Here is a 22,115-nt window from a genome sequence, read left to right on the forward strand (position 1 = left end):
TTTCGGTCTGGAAGACAACATATGATGGAGGTGAATAGAGCTAGAGACCGAAAGAAAACAATATTTAGAGGCTAAGTTCCCAAGAACCTAAACCCAGTATCATAGCTTAGAGTTCAGACATTCTTTTTTTTTTTTTTTTAAGATCCACTAACTTTCTTTCTTTATTTATTTTATTAAAGCTTTTTGTTTTTCAAAACATATGCGTGGATAATTCTTCAACATTAGGCCTCACAAAACCTTGTGTTCCAATTTCTTCCCCTTTCCCCCACACTCTCCCCCAAATGGCAGGTAGTCCAATATATGTTAAACATGGTAGAAATATGTTAAATCCAATATATGCGAACATATTTATACCATTATTGGACTGCACAAGACAAGAAAAATCAAGTCAAACCAGTTAAAAAAAAAAAAGAAAGAAAGAAAGAAAGAAAGAAAGAGAAGCAAAATAAAATGCAAGCAAACAACAACAAAGAGTGAAAATGCTATGTTGTGGTCCACACTCAGTTCCCACAGTCCTCTCTCTGGGTATAGATGGATCTCTCCATCATTGAACAATTGGAACTGTTTAAATCATCTTATTGTTGAAGAGAGTAATATCCATCAGAATTAATCATCATATAATCTTGTTGTTGCCATGTACAATAATCTTCTGGTCCTGCTCATTTCACTCAGCATCAGTCATGTAAGGTTCTCCTGGTCTTTCTGAAATCATCCGGCTGGTTATTTCTTACCGAACAATAATATTCCATAACATTCATATACCACAATTTATTCAGCCATTCTCCAATTGAAGGGCATCCACTCAGTTTCCAGTTTTGGGCCACTACAAAGAGGGCTGTCACAAACATTTTGGCACATACAGGTCTCTTTCTCTTCTTTAAGATCTCTTTGGAATATAAGCCTAGTAGTAACACTGCTGGATCAAAGGGTATGCACAGTTTGATAGCCCTTTGGACATAGTTCCAAATGGCTCTCCAGAATGGTTGGATCCATTCACAACTTCACCAACAATGTATCAGTGTCCCAGTTTTCCTGCATCCCCTCCAACATTCATCATTATCTTTTTCTGTCATTTCAGCTAATCTGAGAGGTGTGTAGTGGTATCTCAGAGTTGTCTTAATTTGCATGTTTTTGATTAATAATGATTTAGAATACCTTTTCATATGACTAGAAATAGTTTCAATTTCTTCATCTGAAAATTGTTCCTTTGACCATTTTTCAATTGGAAAATGGCTTGAATTCTTCTAAATTTGAGTCAATTCTCTAAATATTTTAGAAATGAGGTCTTTATCAGAACCTTTGAAGAGCTCAGACATTCTTAATGAAAGACAGATAATCCAGCCAGATTAGAACAATGCTGATTCAATTATTATATCCCGATCATAGACTTCCTTTTTGAAATTGAAGAAAAGTTATAAATAAAAGAATGTAGGAATGATGAGTTTACAAATGTATATACACTTTGGTTCAACTACATACAACTGAGCTCCTAGTCTTGCCTTGTGTTAAAGAATTTGGGGCATTATATAATCATTAAGGTTCCCTTTCTTGTGGGGTCTTCTTGTAGGAATCTGTCCTGGATTTGAGGGAGTGATTCCAATCAAACCCTACTTCTTAGTCCCTTTTTGGAAGCTCCAAATAGATTTAGACCTTATCTAAGTTGGTTTGATTTATTTGAAATCTAGCCTGCTTATCTTATCATTGAGTGAGTTCTGATCTCCATTTAGAATTCCATATGGTTTTATAGAGATCCAATGGAGACACAGGCTGCCATGTAGGTTGCAGGGATCCATTAAAGATATTTTATCTCATTTGACATCTAGATTGTCTTATGCATTATCAGAGACCCATCTGAGAAATTGATTAGTTATGTACTAATCATACATAATTATGAATAGAAGAATTTTTATCTAGGAAAAACCAGTTTGGTTTTTCACATGAATGTTGAAAGTTAATCCTAAATTTCCAACAGTTGTTGGTAGAGCCTCATGACCTATGGGAGTTGAGATTAAACTTTCCCTTTGAGAAGGGAAATTTTTTTGTTTGTTTTTGTCATTTATTTTTATTTTCTCTTTTTCTTTCTGAATTGTTTTGGGTTGAAACAGGACATTTCAAACATCAGTTATGTGGTAATGAATGAAAACTTTGTAAAATATGGTTCATTTGTTGAATTTGTAGAACTTTGCATTTTGGCATAAAGACATTCTCTAGTCCCACTGATTAGAGTAGTTTTGTGACACCCACAAAAATGTCCATTTTGGAATTGAATGGACATCTAGAACTCTTTGCATGACATTCAAGAGGTCATTAAGAATGGTGCTATGTGGACTTTGTGGAGACTCAGGGAGTAGGTGTTGGGGAAACATTCAAAAGGACAGTATCTCTCCCAATCCCCAGATAATTGCCCATAATTGGAAATACAAGCAAATGTGTTCAAATACCCCAATTGATTTGATGGAGAAAGCATATATTTAATAGAGGAGTGTACAACAGAGATTATTATATGGAGCTGGCCATGTACTCTGGCTCTGTAGGAATGGATATGAGCTTTTGCTCTTTGTGTAGCACACGCCTTTTGCTAAAAGGCACATAAGACACGCAAATTCCTGATTAGTTTCTAGGGACTAGGATTGCATTAAAGATGACAAAGCCAAGAACAGTTTCCTCACGTAGTAGCTTGTAAGAAGAGAATGAAGAGAAATACATCTACCTCCCTCCCTTCTATTCTCTGGGAATCTGTCAATCTCTCCCTTGAACTTCCAGCCATTGGAAGAAGGGAACCTTCCCCAATCCACCCACCCTGATGGCAATGGTGACATTGCTCATACACATAGCTCAAAATATGGCAGCAAGAACATAATAAACTTGAGCCTGAGATGAGCTGAGATCTTGGCTGTCTTCTTCTGCCTTTCTGTTTTTTCCCAGGAGGTCTGCAACTAGCTATATCTGTCCTGAGAGGTAGACATTTCCAAGCTTGGCAGCTGGAGGTTCATACTTTATATGAGGTTCACTGTATATGAGAACCACCATTAAAATCATCCTGAACATGAAAGAGCCAGGACTGGCTTACTATTTTCTCCCCTATCAGAATGCAAATGGTATAAGTGATATTTTTACCTTTCATTGTATTCCTATAACATAGCACAGTGTCTCCAACATAATTTGATAAATGCTTGTTAACTGACTGGCTGCCAAGCATTGTGCTAAAGAAACAACGGTTCCTGTCCTCAAGAAGCTTATATTCTGTGGGACAAATATATTAAAAAACAGTCACTTTTGTACTTGGCCTAGCTTGATCCCCAGGAATATTTTAAATATAAGTCACATTACTAATAATATGCCAGAATGACTCGTCTCTAGAAATGAGGATAGGAGGAGGGAAAGAGAAAGGTATGGAAGGATCAGAGATGATGTGATTTCAGGTTATTCTGTAGAACCTCTAGAAAATTAGGTTAGACCTGTTATTGTTTATAATGAGAAAAAGTCAAGTCTTGGAGAATTCAATCATTTCTCCTTTACCTCTAAAACCCTAGCCTGAGTGGGTGAAGGGGGCAGCCAGAAAGGATCAGGGGTCCTTTGTGGATTGGGCCTTCCACATCAGATCTCCCAGATCTTAATCCTTATGTTGTCCTTTCTGGGGTTCCTTCCTCTAGTAATAGGTAAGCATCCTATAGATTTTGCTTTGGGGAAAATGTAGCATAATCAAAATTCAAACTCAGGAAATTGAATTCCCCAGGATAGCTACTTGATCCCTGAATCTTCCTGATCCCTTTTTTTTTTTTTTTAAACCACATGGTTTATCCAGTACAAACAGTTCTGTCAACCTCTTTGAGGGACTTTGAGGGGAAAAAAATACAGGTCTGACCAGGAAGTCTGGACTCAGAACTGAATAGATTTCATGATTTTAGGGAGTCAGGGAATCAAAAGATATTCTTCCTTCTCAGCCATGACCACAGACTATATGTCCCAGGCAAATAAATGAAATGGTCTTACCCTTGGATTTATGCATGGCTCAGGTATCTAGGGCAAGACAGTTGTTCAGCTTCTTTCTTGAGTCAAGGGACTTCTTAGGCCTTAGCAATTTCTACCCCCCTCCAATCCATCTAGCTCACCCTAATCTTACTTCAATACTATTTTATCAACATCACTCCAAAGCTTAAAACCTTTCAGTAGCTCCTCATTTCTAATCTCAGCAATGTTACACTCCTCAGCCTGGCATTCAAGCCTCTTTACAATGTCATCCTCTACCCAAATGGGTCTATGATCTCATTCATTTCCATGTCACCTTCAATGCTACAAATCACAAGAAACCTGCACCTGTCCATTCTACAAGACTGTTGTCCATGTCTTTCTAGAGGTTCATCACAGGGAGACTAGATCTCATTCATTCTTAAATTATATCCCACAGCACTTAGCACAAGATCTTATATGTAAGAGTTATTTAATAAATATTTATTGGATTAATGAATGATTAACTTGGTCTCTTTATTGCCCCCCACCCCAAAGCACATTCATTCTAACCTCCAAGAATTCACTCCCACAATCCTTTTTTTCTGGAATATTCTCCTTCTCCAAACCATATCCACCTAAAATCCCACCTCCTCAAAGAAGCTTTCCAAACTATTCTGATTTCCCTTGATTTCCTTATCCTCCAAATTCCTATAGTATTTGTATCTATACCACACAATCCAAATATTTAGTTACTTAAAATCTTGTGTTGTTTGCTTTTGGTTTATGTTTTAGCTTTGTCTTTCCAACCACTCTGTAATAGCACTAGAGAAAAGGATCTGGGAAATATTTCCTCTCTTGTCCTTACTTTATTCCTCACCCCATAATGTCCTCCCTTCACAGAGCTGAAAACTGAATAGGTGCTCAATATAGACTTGCCAAGTGATTAAATTCTCTAGGCCTAGAAGAATTACTTTATCTAACAGTGCAGTGTCTTCCTGATTTTTCCCCTTACTCACTAAGGTTACTTATTTATGACTTAGATCATGGACTTCGGAAAGCCCAGAAGCTATTTCCTAAGAATTTGTTTTACCAGACACTAAGTCCTAACTCATAATACCCATAATCAACTACTCTTACCTAGAGATTTCAAGTAGCATGAAGAAGAAATATCAATTAACCAATAAACATTTTTAAAACATTCTTACTATCTACTAGGCACTTTGGTAATTACTGGGACTATAAAGTGAAAAATGAATCAGTCCTTGCCTTCAAGAAGCTTATGTTCTAATGAGGGAGATGACATGTACATATGTAGATATAGAAATAATATATTCAGAAATGAACTGATGATCTTTTGGGGAAGGCAGGCCACTAGCAACTGTGGATGGAATTTGGGGGAAATTTTCATTTAGAAAATGACACAAGATGAGTCACAAAGGAAAATAAAAAGAAGTATATTTCAGGTACAAGAAATAGCTAATGCAAGGACACAAAACATAGGAGAAGTCTATCTTATTTGGGGATAGGCAGTATGGCTAGATTAGAAAGTGTGGTAGGGAATATATGTAATAAAGGGGACTGTTAGGTGGTACAGTGGTTAGAGTGCTAGGCCTAGAGTCAAATGTTCTGAATTCAAATGTGACCTCAGACACTTCCTAACTATGTGACCCTGGACAAGTGAATTGATTCTGTTGACCTCAGTTTTCACATCTGTAAAATAAGTTAGAGAAGACAATGGCAAGCCACATTATCTCTGTCAAGAAATAGGATCATGAAGAGTGGGACACAACTAAACAACAACAAGTGGAAAGAAGATTGGAAGGGTGGAAAGAGATCAGATTATAAAAAGTTTCATGTGGCAGGTAGAGAAGTTTATGTATGTGAACATAATGGTAGTAGGAAGACATTGGAGTTTTAATCAAATCACTTTGGTTGCTGTATGGAAGACAGATTGGAAGAGACTTGAGATAGGGAGACCAAGTAGGAAGCTATTTCGATAGTTTAAGTGAGAGGCAATTGGGAACTAAATTGGAGTGGTAGCTGTGTGAGTGGACAGGAAGAGACAAATGCAAGTGGTAGAGATACAGAAATGACAAGATTTGGCATTTTACTGGATATGCAGGGTAAATGAGAGGGAGGAGATGAAGTTTTGAAACCAGAGTATCTGGGTAATTTGAAGGAATGTAATAGTCTTGACAGTAAAAGAAACTAGCTGTTAATGGATATGATTTGGAGAAGGAAAGTATTCCAGGAAAGAGGGAATTGCATGAATGAATTCTTGGAGGTTAAAATGAGCATGTTTTGTGTAGGGGGCAATAAAAAAGACTGAATTAATCATTAATTCAACAAATATTTGTCAAATGACTGTTATATGCCAGATGCTGTGGGACCCAATGCAAGAATGAATTAAACCTAATCCCTCACCTCAAGAGGTTTACACTCTACATTACAAGAGATCAGATAGAGAAATTTGGAAAGGTATGGTTTTGGAAGGAAAGATAATGAATTTTGTTTTGGGCAAGTTGAGTCTGAGAGGTCTATATGATATCCAGTTTGAAATATCCAATAATTAGTTGGTGATTTGAGATGGTTTTTCCTGAGCTAGTTTAGAGGTCTGGGAAGCATCAGCATTAAGACGATAATTGAGCAATAAGGTGCTGCTATGGACAGCAAATGAGAAAATATAAGGAGAAAAAAGAAGACACAGGACAGAGCCTTGGATTCCAGTTCCATTTAGTGAGCATGACATAAATGATGAATTCTGCAACAAAAGGGCAGTCAAAAAGGTAGGAGAATCAGGAGAAAGGAACGTCATGAAAATTCAAAAAGAAGAGAATATTAAGAAGGAGAGCATTAAATGCTGCAGTAAAATCAAGAAGGATGAAGATTGAGAAGAATCATAAAATTTGGCAGATCATTGCTAACCTTGGGGAAAGCAATTTCAGTTGAATGATGAGGTTAGAATTCAGATTTCAGTAAGTGTAAAGGAAAGCGAGAGGAGATAAGCAGATGTTGAAATATCAGAGCTTCAATGTAGATGTTGATTTTTATGGATTTTGGGGGACACTGAAGATTAGAGAGAAGGGATGATTGTGGAGAGCAATTTACTAGAGAAGACAGGAGAGATTGGAATCAAGGATAGATATAGAAGGTTTGGCCAGAGAAGGAATACCTTTTTATCAGAGTAAAGAAAAATGGTAGGAGATGATGTCAAGGGCTCATAAAGCGAGTATGGAAGAAAGAATTTCCAATGAATGGTCTTAATATTTTCAGTAAACTAGATGAAGAATTCAACTAAGACAGTAGGAAGGTTTAAAGAAAAAAGTGGAGTAGTATGGAAAGTGAGGTAGAAAATCAGGGAGATACAAAAGAATTGTCTTATTTAAGTGAGGGACCAGTTGAGATTAGAAAATGTACACTTGTAGTGGAATCAGCCAGCACTATTGACTGACTTCCTGCTCCATTCAGCAGCACATAGGTAAGAGTATAAAAGCCAAATCTGATGGGAGCAATATGGTGTAGAGTTCGGCAAGATATATATGCCAAAGAACAAGGGATTGAATACAGAACATAGTGTAGAGATGAGCTGATTCACTAAGAGGTATAAAGGAGCAGAATGTAGACTGAGAAAAGGGAAATGGCCTGGGCAAAGTACTGAGAGGTCTAGAGAGAAGGGCTGGTTCTCTCCAAGACTAAAAATAGGCTTTGGAGGAGGAAGGTTTAGGAAGTGGTAGAAGGAAAGGAGACCAGGATCTGATGAAGGAATTTCAGACCTCTTGTTCATGGGAAAGACATGGGGGGGGGGGGGGAGGGGAAGGAGCAGACGGAGAGGAAGGGGAGGAGAGGGGTACAAGCCTGAGGGGGAGAGAGGACAGTAGTGGGAAGAAGGGGCCACCAGATGGTGCTGTTGGGGCATGGGCAGACCACCTGGTTGTCCCCTGAGGGAAATATGAGAGTGTTTCCTATAGCATCTAGTCAGGATTCTAACTTTCCTCTCCTCTTTCTGCTCTCTTTTCTCTGTCTCTGTCTCTGTCTCTCTTTCATCCCCTCCCTTTCCCCCTCACTCTCCCTCCCCCCTCTGTCTTCCTCCTCCCTCCCTCTCCCTCTCTCCTCCCTCCCTCCCTTCCCCTCCCCCGTTCCTCTCTAGCTCTCTGTCTCGCGCGCGCTCTCTCTCCTCTCTCTCTCTCCCTGGGTAAAGTGGTGTCTCGTTTCCACTCACCGCACCCCTAGACCAGGGCTTTGCTGAAGGGTGACCAGGGCACAGTCCTCAACCTGTCAGTCTGACTACGAATACGCCCCTCTCTACCGTCGGAGTTCCTGAGCGACCCCAGTGGCAGTAGATTGAGAGGTGGTCTTGGCGGCCACAATAGTTGGTTGCTTTTTTTTTTTTTTTTTTTTGAACGGAGGAAATCCTGCTGAAAGAAGAGAGAGGAGAAGGAGAAAGAACAGAAGGAGGAGGAGGAGGAGGAGGAGGAGGAGGAGAAGGAAAAGGAGGAGGAGGAGGAGGAGGAGAAGGAGGAGAGGGCGGGGGTAGAACTGTTGACGTTTCTTAAATGGATGGGAGACGGACGGGCCCTTTCCATCGGAACACCCACCCCTGCCCAGCCGGGCACAAAGCCTCCTCCGTGCAGTAGGAAGAGCGAGGGAAAGAAAGAGACACAGAGAGAGATACACGGAGAAAAGAGAGGTAAGGAGCGACTTGATCAGATGGGTACAAAAGAGAGCTGGGGGTTCGGGGTATGTGAATGCCAAGTGCTGGGGGAGGGGCGTGTGGTTGTGCTTGTATGTGTACGCGCGGGAAGTGGGGAGCATTAGTGCGTATGTTGTATGTAGTATGGTGTGTCTGTGGTGCCCTGAGCAGGAGTGGGGTGGGTGTGTACCGTTGAGGGCGGGGGGAGTGAGTGTGGTGTGGGCGTGTGTGTTGTGTGTTGTGTCGTGTGGACCGCGCAGTGGGTGTGCTGTTGTGGGAGGAGTGTGGTGGTGGGTGTGTTGTGGAAGATGTGTGTGTGTGTGTGTGTGTGTGTGTGTGTGTGTTTGTTTTCTCCATCGAGAGGCTATCAGTATAGTGAGTATATAGGAAAAGGTGATTAGTGGGATGCAGTGGAGTGTGTGTGTGTGTGTGTGTGTGTGTTAGGTGGGGAACAAACGCTGTGTCTCCGCTGTAAATGGATTGAAGAAGAGAGGGAGGGAAAATGCGAGAGGGCTTCTGTAGCGGAGGGAGAAATAGGTAAACTTGTGGGAGGTGGGGTAGCTGGGCTGCAAACGCGTCCTCAGGTTAGCAGATCACAGATTGTCGCGCACTAAAGAACTCAAGGGCTGACAAGCACTTTCCCCCCATCTCCCGTTTGACTATAGATTGAGAACGAGGCTGGCGGAGGGGGGGTGGGGGAAGAGGAGGGAAGAGGAGAGGGAGGATGGCTGGGCCGACATGTAGTGCGCATGCTCCGGGCTTGCAGGAAGTGTCCTCCACACCGGCCTAAGATGCCTGGGCTCTTCACCTCGCTGCTAGTCGTCCCTCCCCCCTTCCTTGTCCCTCCCCTTCCTCCCCCTTCTCCCAGCTGCGGACCGTGGGACTCTTTAGCCTCTGGAGTCTGGGGTCGGGGGCCCCTGGAGTGCTAGGTTGCGCGCGGGCAAGCAGGCGAGCTTAAACTCGAGTTCCGGGCGTTTCAGACGTCACGGGGTGGGAGGGGAACTCGGCTCTACAAGCTTTTTCCCGACTCCTGGGAAGCCTGAGCCCTGAAGCGTGTGCTGGCGCCGTCGCGCTCCTCATTTGGGGATGGATGGGCAAGGCCGACCACATTGACTGCCCTCGACCCCTGCAGGGGCCTCCCTCTGTTCCGATGGCTCTTCTTAGGGAGGCTCCTACCCCCAAACCCGTTCACCCCAGTGATTTGTGCTTTAGGGAAGGGAGGGAGAGCGTGGAGATAGACACGAAATGGACCTGAAATAGCCTGTAATGACTGAAATAGACTAGGCCGCGAGCTCGCACCCTCTAGGGAATCCAAAACCTGTGTTTGCAGTTGGCCGGGGAGAGGCCCCACCAGCTCGGAGCTGCTCCCTGGGCGGGAGGGGAAATTCAGGAAGGGGAGGGGGGTCCGGAGTGAGGTCTCAGCCGGCCTGTCTGGACAGCCCAGCTGCCCGGGCCTGGCCCAAGCCCAGGGGCGCCGCCAATCCCAAACTTCGACGCAACGTCTCTAACAGCCACAGAAAGAGAGAAAGCCATGATGTTTTGAATTAATTTTCGTAACATTTTTGGAAGCAGAGTTGGTTAAGAGTGGGGGTTGGGGAGGAGGAAGAGAAATCTAGAGGTCTTAGCTTTCTCTGTGACATAGTCTGCATTTCTATGGTTAAAAAAAAATCAAAATATTCATGCATCCTACATCTGAACTCGGCGCTTTGTTGATTGTGAGAGATGAATGAGACTCAGTGCCTCTTGTCCTCAGGGCTCTTAGAGTCTAGTAATGCAGATAAGACATCTTCATTGAAAAAGATAGAGAGCTAATCCAGGCTGTATATGAGCTGGGGCAAAAGAAAGGCCCATCTAAGTAATTGACAGCGATTCAGAGAAGGATGATGGGAAAGATATTTAGATAACAGACGTTTCCCAGAGTTTTGAGGGAGTTTCCTCCTTAACTTCCCCTTTTCCCCTTCCCCCATCTAGGAGCCCTTAAAGCCAAAGATGTATGCCAAACACACACATACACACATCTTGAATTCACTTCAGTGGAAATAGAAACCAATCCTTCACATCCACCTCCTCAAATAGCCTTTGAAGGAAGCCTTTCCAATCTACTCAGCACCTGATTTTTAAGTACCCTATTTATTATTTTGTTTTGTTTTTCATCTTTTCTACCAGCCCTATGCAGAAAGAGGCTATCCATCTGTTTGCAATACATTTTCATTGCTGCTGGTGAGCTATTGGGACTTTTCCGACGTCATAGGAGAATTATTTTTAAAAATAATATGGCTAAAAGCTTGTACCTTTTGTGTTTTCTGCCTTTTTTTTTTTTAACTCTCCTTCTTCCTTTGCTTCCATTCAGATTTGCAAGTTCCTTTGCAAACAAATATAGCTCCAAAGCAACCTTCTTCTTGTTGCCTTTGGAGGGAGTATGGTTGGATGACTGTGGGTGGGCTTTTCTGACTGGAAAGGGTGGGACAACCTTCACAGAGAGGGAGGAGAAAAGCCCATCATACTGAACTCAACTAAGCAGTTTCTGGGAATAGACATGATTTCTGCTTGACTGACAGTCTGGAAATGCAGTCACCTGCAGCACCCACAGGATGTGAGAAGATGGGGCATTTAATATCAGCATAATTCCATCTGCCACAGAAAAGGACTGACTGTGAAATTAAAGCCAGATCAGCCTGCAGCTCTTGGGACCTAGAACATAGGGCATTCAGGAGATAGGAGAAAAGGCAATGAACTGAGAATGGGGTGATGGATTCTGTTATCAGAGCTAATAAATCACTTAATCTCCAATCAAGTCACTTCTCTCTTGGGCCTCAATTTACTCTTTTGTAAATGGGGCGGGGTTACAAGTGGCCAGGGGTAGCCCAGATATTCTCTGATTTATCTCTGGTATTCTATGATACTACTTCAGAATTTCAAAAGATACATGATTGTGAAGCCTGTTGATAAAGGACTTAGTCGAATTTGCTTAACCCCCCCTTTAGCCCCTCCTTCATTTTTATTCAGAATGTTAATTTTCATTGAGTATCCATCAATATAGTACACTCTAAACTAGTGCAGTTTATAACCACTTCTGTGCCTCAGGGAGGAGCCTCTCTGAACTTGGGCTGGTCCTCGAAGAACAACACAATTAAGCACCAGAATTTTAACCAAAGCCTTTCCAACTTGAAGGAACCTGCCAGAGCTTGCAGAACCTTCTAGAAACCAGGACTACCTGGCCATAAGTGAAATAGGGGAATAGAATTTTAGTGGAGAATCTTATTGTTTACTCCCCTGTGATTCAAAGTTCATTTAACAATTGCTTACTTTTTATTAAGCATTGTACTAGGCACTGGGAGAGATAAAAGGAAAGTACATAAGTTAAGTCCCCCCTCTCAAGGAACTTAGAATCTAATTGAGAAGACAAAGCACACACAGAAAACAACAATTAGAGATAAATTTATCACCATATCCTGGGTCCTTAGAAGTCATCTAGCTAATCCCACCCTTCCATTCCCCACCCCCACTTTACAAATGAAGAAACTTAGTTCTAAAGAGGTAGAGTGACTGACCACCTTCAGGTCACTTGAGATGTAAATAGCTGATCTGGGTTTTGAACTCAGAATCTTCTGACTTTATACCCAACACTCTTTCCACTGTGGCATGCTATGCTGGGGGCTAAGTTAAATTGTGGGGTGGAAAGTCAGGTTAACCTGAAAGAGAGAATTCATGGAAAAGGTTTCCATGAAGAAATTGGAAAGCTCAAAGAATAGATAGGAAAGGAGATCAGAGGACATTCTAAGGAGAGAAAAGACTAGGGGCAAAGATTTAGAAGCAAAATGAGCATGTTCTTTAAAAGAAGAGATACTAGAACCAAGGGAAGACCTGGCAGGGAGATGTGGTTAGATAGATGAAGTAAGGCCAGGCCTCAGGTGATTATTTCTCACCTGATCTGGAGTGTGTCATTCCCTATCTCAAGAACCTTTCATAGCTCCCATTGTCTTGAGGTTAAAATGAAAACTCTACTTGGCATCTAAAACCTTTCACACTTGTTCTAGCCTACCTCTTGAAACTTAGTGTACAAACTCCCCTTTACATAATACTTGCACCAGTTAAACTGCCCGGCTGGCTTTTCTTTTTACAGTCTTTTTACAATCTGTCCTTCTTATCAGAAACATTTTGCCTTCTCACCTCCATCTCTTCACCTCATAGCTCCCTTCAAAGCTGAACTCAGGACTTCTTCCTTCAAGCAGGTTTTCCCAATTCCCTCAGTTGGTAGTGCCTCCTTGTTTTATTTTGTCTCTCCTATATTTACTTATCTTTGACCATGTTACATTTTTCTCTACCTCCCCTTTCCACCCCCCATGGAATATAAACCTTTTAAGGACAGGAGACTATTTCATTTTTGAATGTATATCTCCTGCTCCTACAGATTGTAAGTACTTAATAAGTATTTGTTGACTGATTAAATATTACCACATACACAAAGCCATACAAATATTCTCATATTCTTACTACATACAGTGACAGCTACAAATTCTTCTTGCCTGATGGATTTAAAGGTATAAATCAGGTAACCTAGTAGATTACAAGAAGCAGAGAGACAGTGATATTTCCAGGGGGAAATATTTACATAGTTAGCTCCATTCACTGGAGTCCTTACGATTCATCTGCATTATTTTCTATGCAATAAGGAAGCAGCAGAAACCAGTGCCCCTGTTGGACAGAGAAAATTGAAGGCTAGAAAAGGGAAAAATAAGGTTATATTGAATCAATGAAAGACTCATACAGTCATTCACCAGAATTTTATTGGGCATTTATTGCATATAAAGCACCGGTGCTAGGTGCTTAAGGGAAAATAAAGCATAAGGCGAGTCCCTACCCTCTAGCAGCTTACAGCCTCATAAAGACAATAATACACCCACAAGTAATTATGGCACAATAAGAGAGAGACAAAGTTCAGAGAATGAATAAATAAGCTCAGGCTTGTGAGGAAGTGATATTCTGATGGCATTTAAGCAGGGCCTTAAAGGCCAGGGTAAAATTGGACATTTGAAAAATCGGGAAAGTCCAATATAGGCACAAGGGAGCCAGAAATCTCATGTCTATGTACCTCACCCATAGATAATTGCCTCCACATCTCCAACACATGTAGCACCTCGAGGAAACCTTTACAAATGGACCTAAAAGTACCTGATTTAAAGATTCACAGAATACTGGAGAATCCCCAAATCTAAGAGGTAGGATAAGAGAGAGAAAGACAAAAGGAGCAGCAGTAGAAAGAAAACCTGGAGAATGAAATACATAGAAACAAAGGGGAAAGAAAATTTTAAGAGGAGGGATGGTCAGCTGTGTCAAAAGTTATCAAAAGTCAAGGAGCTTGAGGATTAAGACTAGGACATTGAATATAACAATTTATATTCCGATTGCACCAATGATTTGGAGGGAGCAGTATCTGCAGAATAGAGGGACAGAGGCTTAATGTCAAGGGATTGAAGTGTGAGTGATGAAAAGCAAAGGCAATAGGGGTAGAATAAAATTAAATAAAATAAAATAAGATGGAAGTTTGAATCAATGGTAGGATAAAGGGAAGATTCAGGACTTGTGCCTCGACTCCAAAGCCAGTCTGCTGTGTCTTCTGAGTAGACTGCCCTTTAAAGCATTTAGATGAGGCTTGGATATAATTTCATTGCTACCTAATTTTGGTTAGTCTCCAGGCATGGGATCTCTCTAAAACAGTTGGCTCTGGGGAAAAGAATTGAAGGGGAGGAGGAAAGAGAGGATGTTGCTAGACAGATATTGTCATTATGGGATAGGCAGGAAGATCATTGAGTTCCTCTATCAGGCATTTATGTCCTCCATAGTCTGTCCCTAATCTAACTTTCCAACTTGATCATCCACTGACATCCATGTCAACCAAATTAATTTTTATCACATCTCCTAGACATGCGTTGAATATTCCCAACATTGTGCTTTTGCTCATTGTCTTTTTTTCATATAGAATGACTTTCACCCTCCTTTCTACCTAACTGAACCCCAGCCATCCCCCAATCCCCAAATGTAATCTCCCCTTCATCATGAAGCCTTCCCTGACAAGCCCATATTGGTCTTTTCTAAATTCCTATAGTACTTTTTTATTTTTTACCACTCATTTTGCATGTATCACATACCACACACCTTAGGTACTTTCCTATGAGTATTTTCTCTACCCTAGGGAAAGATAAGGGAATAAGCATTTATATACTAACTGCTATGTGCCAGGAGCTGTGCTAAGTACTTTATAAATATCTCATTTGCTCCTCACAACAATCTTGCAAGTAGGTGCTATTATTTCATAGTTGAGGAAACTGAGGCAGAGATAACCAAACAGCTACATTTAAACTAACAAATATAGTCAGTTCCTTACTGCTGAGCAGATTCTGTATACACTGCATCTCCTACCTGCCCAACAAGTCTTAAGTTTCTTGAAGATTTATCAATTTAGTTAAATATTTAATAAACATGTCTAGCAATCCATTAGACATTTTGAGCAATATAAAAATGAATTCAATGGAATTCCTGCCATCAAAGAGCTTATGATTTCTAGAAGGGATAGCAGTAGATGCACAAATGAATATAATAAAATTCAAAATAGTGTATGCCATATAGAAATACAAAATTCTATTGAAGTCTGTGTGTGAAATAGTCTACAATTAATTGGTAAGATCAGGAAAGACTTGAAGTATCATTTGCCCTGGGTTTGCCATTTGCCTGGGTTTTGCAAGTATGAGTAGAATTTTGAAGATATAAATGTAAGAAAATATTTTAAAGAGCAGGAACAGCACAAGAAAAGGTATGGAGGCAAGGGAGCAACAAAACTGTGTTTAGGGAATATGTCCAGTTTTGCCAGCAATCAATACATAAGGAAGTAGTGAGAATTAAAGCTGGAGTTATTAACTAGGACTCGATTGTGGAAGCCTTGAATACTAGACCAATAAGTTTGAACTATATTTGGTAGAAAAGTCATTGGAGGACTTTGAACAGATGAGTGATATAATCTATTTTTAAAAAAAGGTAATTGGAAATAGAGGAACAGACGTGTAAAAGATGACTTTGATGTCTGAACTTGAGTGTCTGGCAAAATGGTGGTAACAACAAAGTCAGAAACTGGTTTGGGAAGAAAAATGAGTTTTGAAATCCTTCCCAGTCTTTAAAATCTAGCTCCAACCATCTCTCTTCTAGTTTTAATTGATCCCCCCAAAAGAAAATTATCTTTTCTTCTTCCAGCCTTATATAGCACTTTATACCTCTTTGATGCTTTTAGTCTATTCTGTTTTATAATATTGTTTTATATTTGCTGTATATGTAGTGCTCCCTAATTCAAACCAGTACTGGCTGTTTGGGTCCCCAAAGAGATCATTACTATTATTTCTAGAGATCTGGGTGTAATCCTGTGGATGATTGTTCTAACCTGTAGCTTATGAGCCCCCATTAGAGTGTTTCTGCTTAACAATCAGCCAGTAGACTCAATTCTTTAGCAAAGGTATTAACTCAAACACTGTAACAAAAATAGGCTTTACAAAGTATTTCCTCCACAAAAAAGTGTTCTCTCCCACAAATGCACAAATAAGTTTATCATTTGGAAGAGTAGGTACATACTTAAAGCACAATGGTAATGAGGCATGCACATAATTCCTTATATAGCTACAGCAACTCATAACTCTAGAACTGTGGGGTCTTGCAAGGTGTACAGTCTTCTTCTGGAGAATCTTCATAAAGTTTGCTGCAGAATATGGTATTGGTGATAAATTATGCCATTGTTTAAGGCTTGCTCGTTACCAGACAATAGGCTGATTTCTCTTTTTTATATATATTTATATTTTATTTTATTTTATAATAATTTTATATTGACAGAATCCATGCCAGGGTAATTTTTTTTTACAACATTATCCCTTGCACTCGCTTCTGTTTAGATTTTTCCCCTCCCTTCCTCCACCCCCTCCCCTAAATGGCAAGCAGTCCTATATATGTTAGATATGTTGCAGTATATCCTAGATACAATATATGTTTGCAGAACCGAACAGTTCTCTTGTTGCACAGGGAGAATTGGATTCAGAAGGTAAAAATAACCCGGGAAAAAAAACAAAAATGCAAATAGTTCACATTCGTTTCCCAGTGTTCTTTCTTTGGGTATAGCTGCTTCTGTCCATCATTTATCAATTGAAACTCAGTTAGGTCTCTTTGTCAAAGAGATCCACTTCCATCAGAATACATCCTCATACAATATCATTGATCTCCTGGTTCTGCTCATTTCACTTAGCATCAGTTCATGTAAGTCTCTCCAGGCCTCTCTGTATTCATCCTGCTGGTCATTTCTTACAGAACAATAATATTCCATAACATTTATATACCACAATTTATCCAGCCACTCTTCAATTGATGGGCATCCATTCAATTTCCAGTTTCTAGCCACTACAAACAGGGCTGCCACAAACATTTTGGCACATGCAGGTCCCTTTCCCTTCTTTAGTACCTCTTTGGGATATAAGCAATGAACTGATTTCTCAGGCAATGATGTCTCAGGTGGACATTTCAGTTTACTGCTGGGCTGGTCAAATAGGTTGCTCAGCTGTTTTGCCAATCAGTGGGGTTGCTGCTGCCATAATAGGCCCAGTACTTTACTCTATTTGGGGGCAGCTATTGCTACTGCTGGATAGACTGTGACAAGCAAATCATTCAGCTGTTGAACTCTTCTCAGGTTGTTCCATTTCTTCTGACCAGGTCAATCCAAAGAACTCCCTGAGTTTGTTCTTTGATGGGCAGCTAATCTAACTTTTCATAGATGAGACTGTGTTCTTTCAGATGGATTGCTACTGTGCTCTTTCTGCTAAGGCAATGACCCTCAGCCTAGGGTTAGCAGAAGCATCTTTTTTTTTAAAGCTTTTTTAGAGCCTCAGCTATGATGTTTTCTACTAGCAGGCAGAAGTGGGGAGAGATCTAGACTCTCCTTTTCAACTGTGCTTCCTGATTCAGATCAAGTTCCCTCAGTGAAGGACTCTATATTTAAGGTCATCAGCCTTGATTCAGCCAATAACATTCCCAGACTCCTTTTAGATTCTTATTCAAATGAATGCCTAAAGATGAAAGTATAAATTAATTTTGTGCCCCTTCATTGTCTCTTTATATTCAATTAAGCTGTTTAAGTCTAGAATACTTCCTAAGGTATAGATTGTTTCTTCTTCACCTGAAAGTATTTTTCCTTTACATTTTAGCTTTTCTTTTTTCACCCCTTAAGAGTTTTAGTTTTGCTAAGTCTCAACAGGTTGGATTGATAGTATTGAATATTTGTATATCAAGTAATCTAATGGGTATTTTATTAAGTGCTAACTACGTTTAAAGAACTGTGCCAAGTACTGGGGGTAAACACAAAGATGAAATAAAAAAAAATAGCTGCTGCCTTCAATGAGCTTATAGTCTATTCAGATGAATAAGATATATGTTTTTTATCTTTTACCTCTCCCCTCCATATACATACCTTAGATTATAATCTCAATTAAGGTATGCACTCGTCCATGTCTTCATTATTATTGGGGCTCCTTATGTCTTGTCTATGGTAGATGCTTGAATGAATGAAATCTGTTTTGGACAGGTTTATATCATCCATACTTCTTTGTATCTCCTGAAGCATCTAGTGCAAGGTAAGGGTTGATTATTCATTGATTGATTTTATTGATTAGATGATAGTTCCTGAGGGAGTTCATTAGTGGAGAATCCTAGTTGTGTTGGAGAATCTTAGTTGTGTTGCATGATGGTGGGAGACTTAATGAAGTTAAAGGGAATATACTGGGTTTGTTCACTGAGAAACTGGTTCATAAAAACTAAATTTTAAAGTGCAAAACTGTGTTTAAGTAAATCTCAACTCCTCTTCTTCCACCAGTCAATGTACATATATTTACGGAATCCTGACTAAATACCATATTCTATGCTATGGATGGAGGGGCAGGACTGGGGGATGGGGTTAGACATAATAGGAGACATAGCAACTGTCCTAGAGGAAAATACGACCTGACATGAGTAACACATATGAAGCAATTAAAGAACAGTACATGGCAGTATATAATTATGAGTGGAATTGTGTGACATAGATTCTAAGTATCACCAGAGTTCAGGAAAGGGAGTTTAGTGTGAGCTAGGTTAAGGAAAGCTTCAAAGAGAGGTGACTTTGTAGGAACCCTGTGCCTGAGGTAGGATACAATATGAAATGTCTCCCTAGCTATGGTTAAACCAACTTAAACTTTTTCTGCAGGGATAGAGATAGATATTTTTCCAGCAGAGAACCATTCAAAAGGATGACTTTTGAGAACTCTCAGACTGGAAGATGTTCTCTGGGGAAGGAAATTCTATATGGATGGTATCAAATAGGACCTGGGTTATAGTGGTCTGAGTTCCTTCATCTGCTGTTATGAGTAGGTGTAGGAGTCCCTTGATTTTTAAAGTGTTACCCTAAATTCTGCATTGTACTGATGGTACCTTACAATATGTTTTATTGTTTTAGGAACAGTAGAAGTGATTACACAAATTTATAGGATTAGGTAAGGGATTGGATGGAAAAATCAGGATTAAATAATATCTCAACAGGCTAGACTGATAAAATGAAACTAATAAAATGAAATTAATATTTAAAGTTATGCACTTTGATTTTTAAAAATCAGCTACACTATACAAGTACAGAATGAGTGAAGCCAGAATTAATAGCAGTTCTAATGTAAAAGACCTCAGAATTTGAATCTCTGCAAGTTCAATATGAATTATCATTGACTGATAAAAAGCTAATATAAACTTGAGTTTCATTAACAGAAGTAGACATCTGAAATAAGAGAGGTGAAAGTCCTACTGCTTTCTGTAATGGTCAAAAGTATTTTCTCTTTTGTCTGTACCACATTAAAGAAGAGATAATGACAAGCTCTAGCCCTAGTTGAGGTCCCCAGTACTTCTTGTTTGAACAAGATTTTCCTAATTGGTCTCCATGCTTCCAATCTCCATCTTCAATCCTTCATCCCACATACATCAAAGTGATCTTTCTAAAGAACAGGTCTGATCATTCTATTTCATTTTTCTACTCAAAATTCATTGGTGGCTCCTATTACCTCTAGGAGAAAATATAAATTCCTCTATCATTAAAGTTCTTCATGGACTTGTATGAACTGATGCAAAGTGAAATAAGCAGAATCAGGAGAACATTGTATATGGTAACAACAATATTATATAGTGATAAACTATGCATAATTTGGCTATTCTCAGCAACATAATAATCTAAAGAACTTAATGATGAAAAATGTAGATTGAATACACTTTTTAAAATTTTATTCTTGAGTGTGTTTTCTTTTACAATATAACTAATGTGGAAATGCTTTATATAGTTGCACATGTATAGTCTATATCCAATTGCTTGTTTTTTCTCAGTGGAGAAAGAGAGGGAAAAAAGGAGAAAATGTGAAACTAAAAAAAATTTTAATGTTAAAAAAGTTTTGTTTATATGTAATTGAAAAAAGTAAAAATTAATATGTATATTTTTTAAATGAATTGTCCCCAGGTAGCAATAGCTCTAATGAGATAACCAAATCTTTAAAGAAAATTAGAAAGCCATTATTATTCTCAAAAAATAAAGTTCTTCATAGTCTGCTTCTAGCTTGCCTTTCCAGACATTTCATATTACTCCCCTTCATATAATTTGTCCCAAAGAAACGGTTTACTTATTCTCTAAATTGGTCATCTTATTTACTATTCATGTATACATTTGCAAAGGTTCTGTTCCATACCTGGAATGTATTGCCTGTTCATCTTCATCTCCTAGAATTCTTAGCATCCTTCACCTCCTATAGGAAGTATTTTCCGATCCCTCTGATTCTTTCTTCTCTCAAATTATTTTATATTTACATCTCTGTAAGTGTTGTATCATCTCACCCCCCCCCCCCACTCCTACCTAGAATCTAAGTTCCTTAAACTCAGGTCCTTTTTTTGGCTTTGACTTTGTATTCCCAGTACCAAGTAATAGTACTTGGAATGTGATAGGTGCTTAATAAATGCTAGTATATTTTTAAATTACAGGATAGTGAGAAATCATTGAAAGAACTAGGGATACTATCTGAAGTCTGAAGAAGAGAAGGCTTGAGAAGGGACCCTGTAATGTATGTAAAGAGCATGTTTAGGAGCCATTTGATGAGGAAATAGATATTCTGTATAGCATCGAAGGAATTGGACTGATAAATGGGCATTGAAGAGAGGCAATTTTTTTTCTCGAGATAAAGAACTTTTTAACAATTAGAGCTGTCCAACAGTTAAACGAGTTGCCCTTTGAAATAATGAGTCCTCCGTCACTGAAAATGCTCAAGCAAAAGTTAGATGAGCACATATCAGAGATATCATAGAATCATTCTGGCAGGAGATAGGAAGTTTGACTAGATGGTCTCTTCCATCTCAAAGATTCTATACTTTTATGAATGGTCACTGAATCAACTGAGGATTCCTGCAGGCAAACCGTTTTGTGATTTGGATGAGAAGAATCTCAGCAGTTATAAAGTGAGAGGTTGGGTTAAAGTCACCAATGGCATGAAAGAATATATAGAATAAAAGGCACAAAGGTGTGGGAATACAGGATTGAATTGACCCATACCTGAGTGGAAATCCTATGGATTGGAGAGTTAGGTGACATAAGAGAGATTAAAATAATGTAGCCTTGAAAATAGTGACTACTAATTCATCAAAGATTTGCCATTTTGGAAACTCACCCTTCCTGATCATGCATGAAACAGGATAAAAATAGAATGAACATTGGACTTAGGAGTCAGAAGTACTGGGTTCTAGTCCTAGTTCAATGACCAGTTCAGAATGAATTAGAGAAATCACTAACATCCTTGGGCCTCATTTTCCTTTTCTGTAAAATGGTGATAATATTTGCACTAACCTCATTAGCTTTGTTGTGAGGATCAAATGAAGTAATGGATGAACATGCTTTGTAAATACCAAGTGTTTATAATATAATTTAGCATATGCATTTTATTTCCACATTAAAAATTAAATATATGTTGTTATATATTATATTAATTATAATATAAATCATCATTGCTAAAATAGAAATTATCTTATCATAGGAACTGGGATTGTAATAATTTTATGCATATGATTATTGAGACTTGCAGAGAAGGGGCAAGAAAAAATTAATTAACTAAATTCTGTTGGTCACTCCAAAGAAATTACAAGAAGTTCCCACTGTGCTGTATTCTAGTCCAAAGTGAAGAAGCTTAAACTGCATAGCACATTGGGCTTTGTAGGTTTTAGTCCTACACCTTAGATTTCAAAATGAAGGGGAAGCCCAGCTGATAGAACCCTTGTGTCTGCCATAGCATTGATGAGAATGTCAAACATGATCCTTACCCATAGACAAGAGTCAAACTCTATTCCCTTTGGTTCTTGACCTGCATAAATAAACAGGAAGGAGAAATGCAGGGCCTAGGAA

General features: G+C 39.4%; 1 protein-coding gene across 5 annotated transcripts in view; it reads left to right on the plus strand.

Moving 5' to 3' along the window:
* The first annotated feature begins 8,442 nt into the window (after nucleotides 1-8,442).
* RAI1 (retinoic acid induced 1) overlaps nucleotides 8,443-22,115 on the plus strand; it is a 303,155-nt gene continuing 289,482 nt past the window's right edge. For all 5 annotated transcript variants that reach the window (XM_051997617.1, XM_051997612.1, XM_051997626.1 and 2 more), the window contains exon 1: nucleotides 8,443-8,638. The gene's annotated coding sequence lies outside the window, so the exon portion shown is untranslated. The remainder of the gene's footprint in view (nucleotides 8,639-22,115) is intronic.

This window comes from Antechinus flavipes, chromosome 1 (assembly GCF_016432865.1).
Source record: "Antechinus flavipes isolate AdamAnt ecotype Samford, QLD, Australia chromosome 1, AdamAnt_v2, whole genome shotgun sequence".
Classification (NCBI taxonomy): Eukaryota; Metazoa; Chordata; class Mammalia; order Dasyuromorphia; family Dasyuridae; genus Antechinus; species Antechinus flavipes.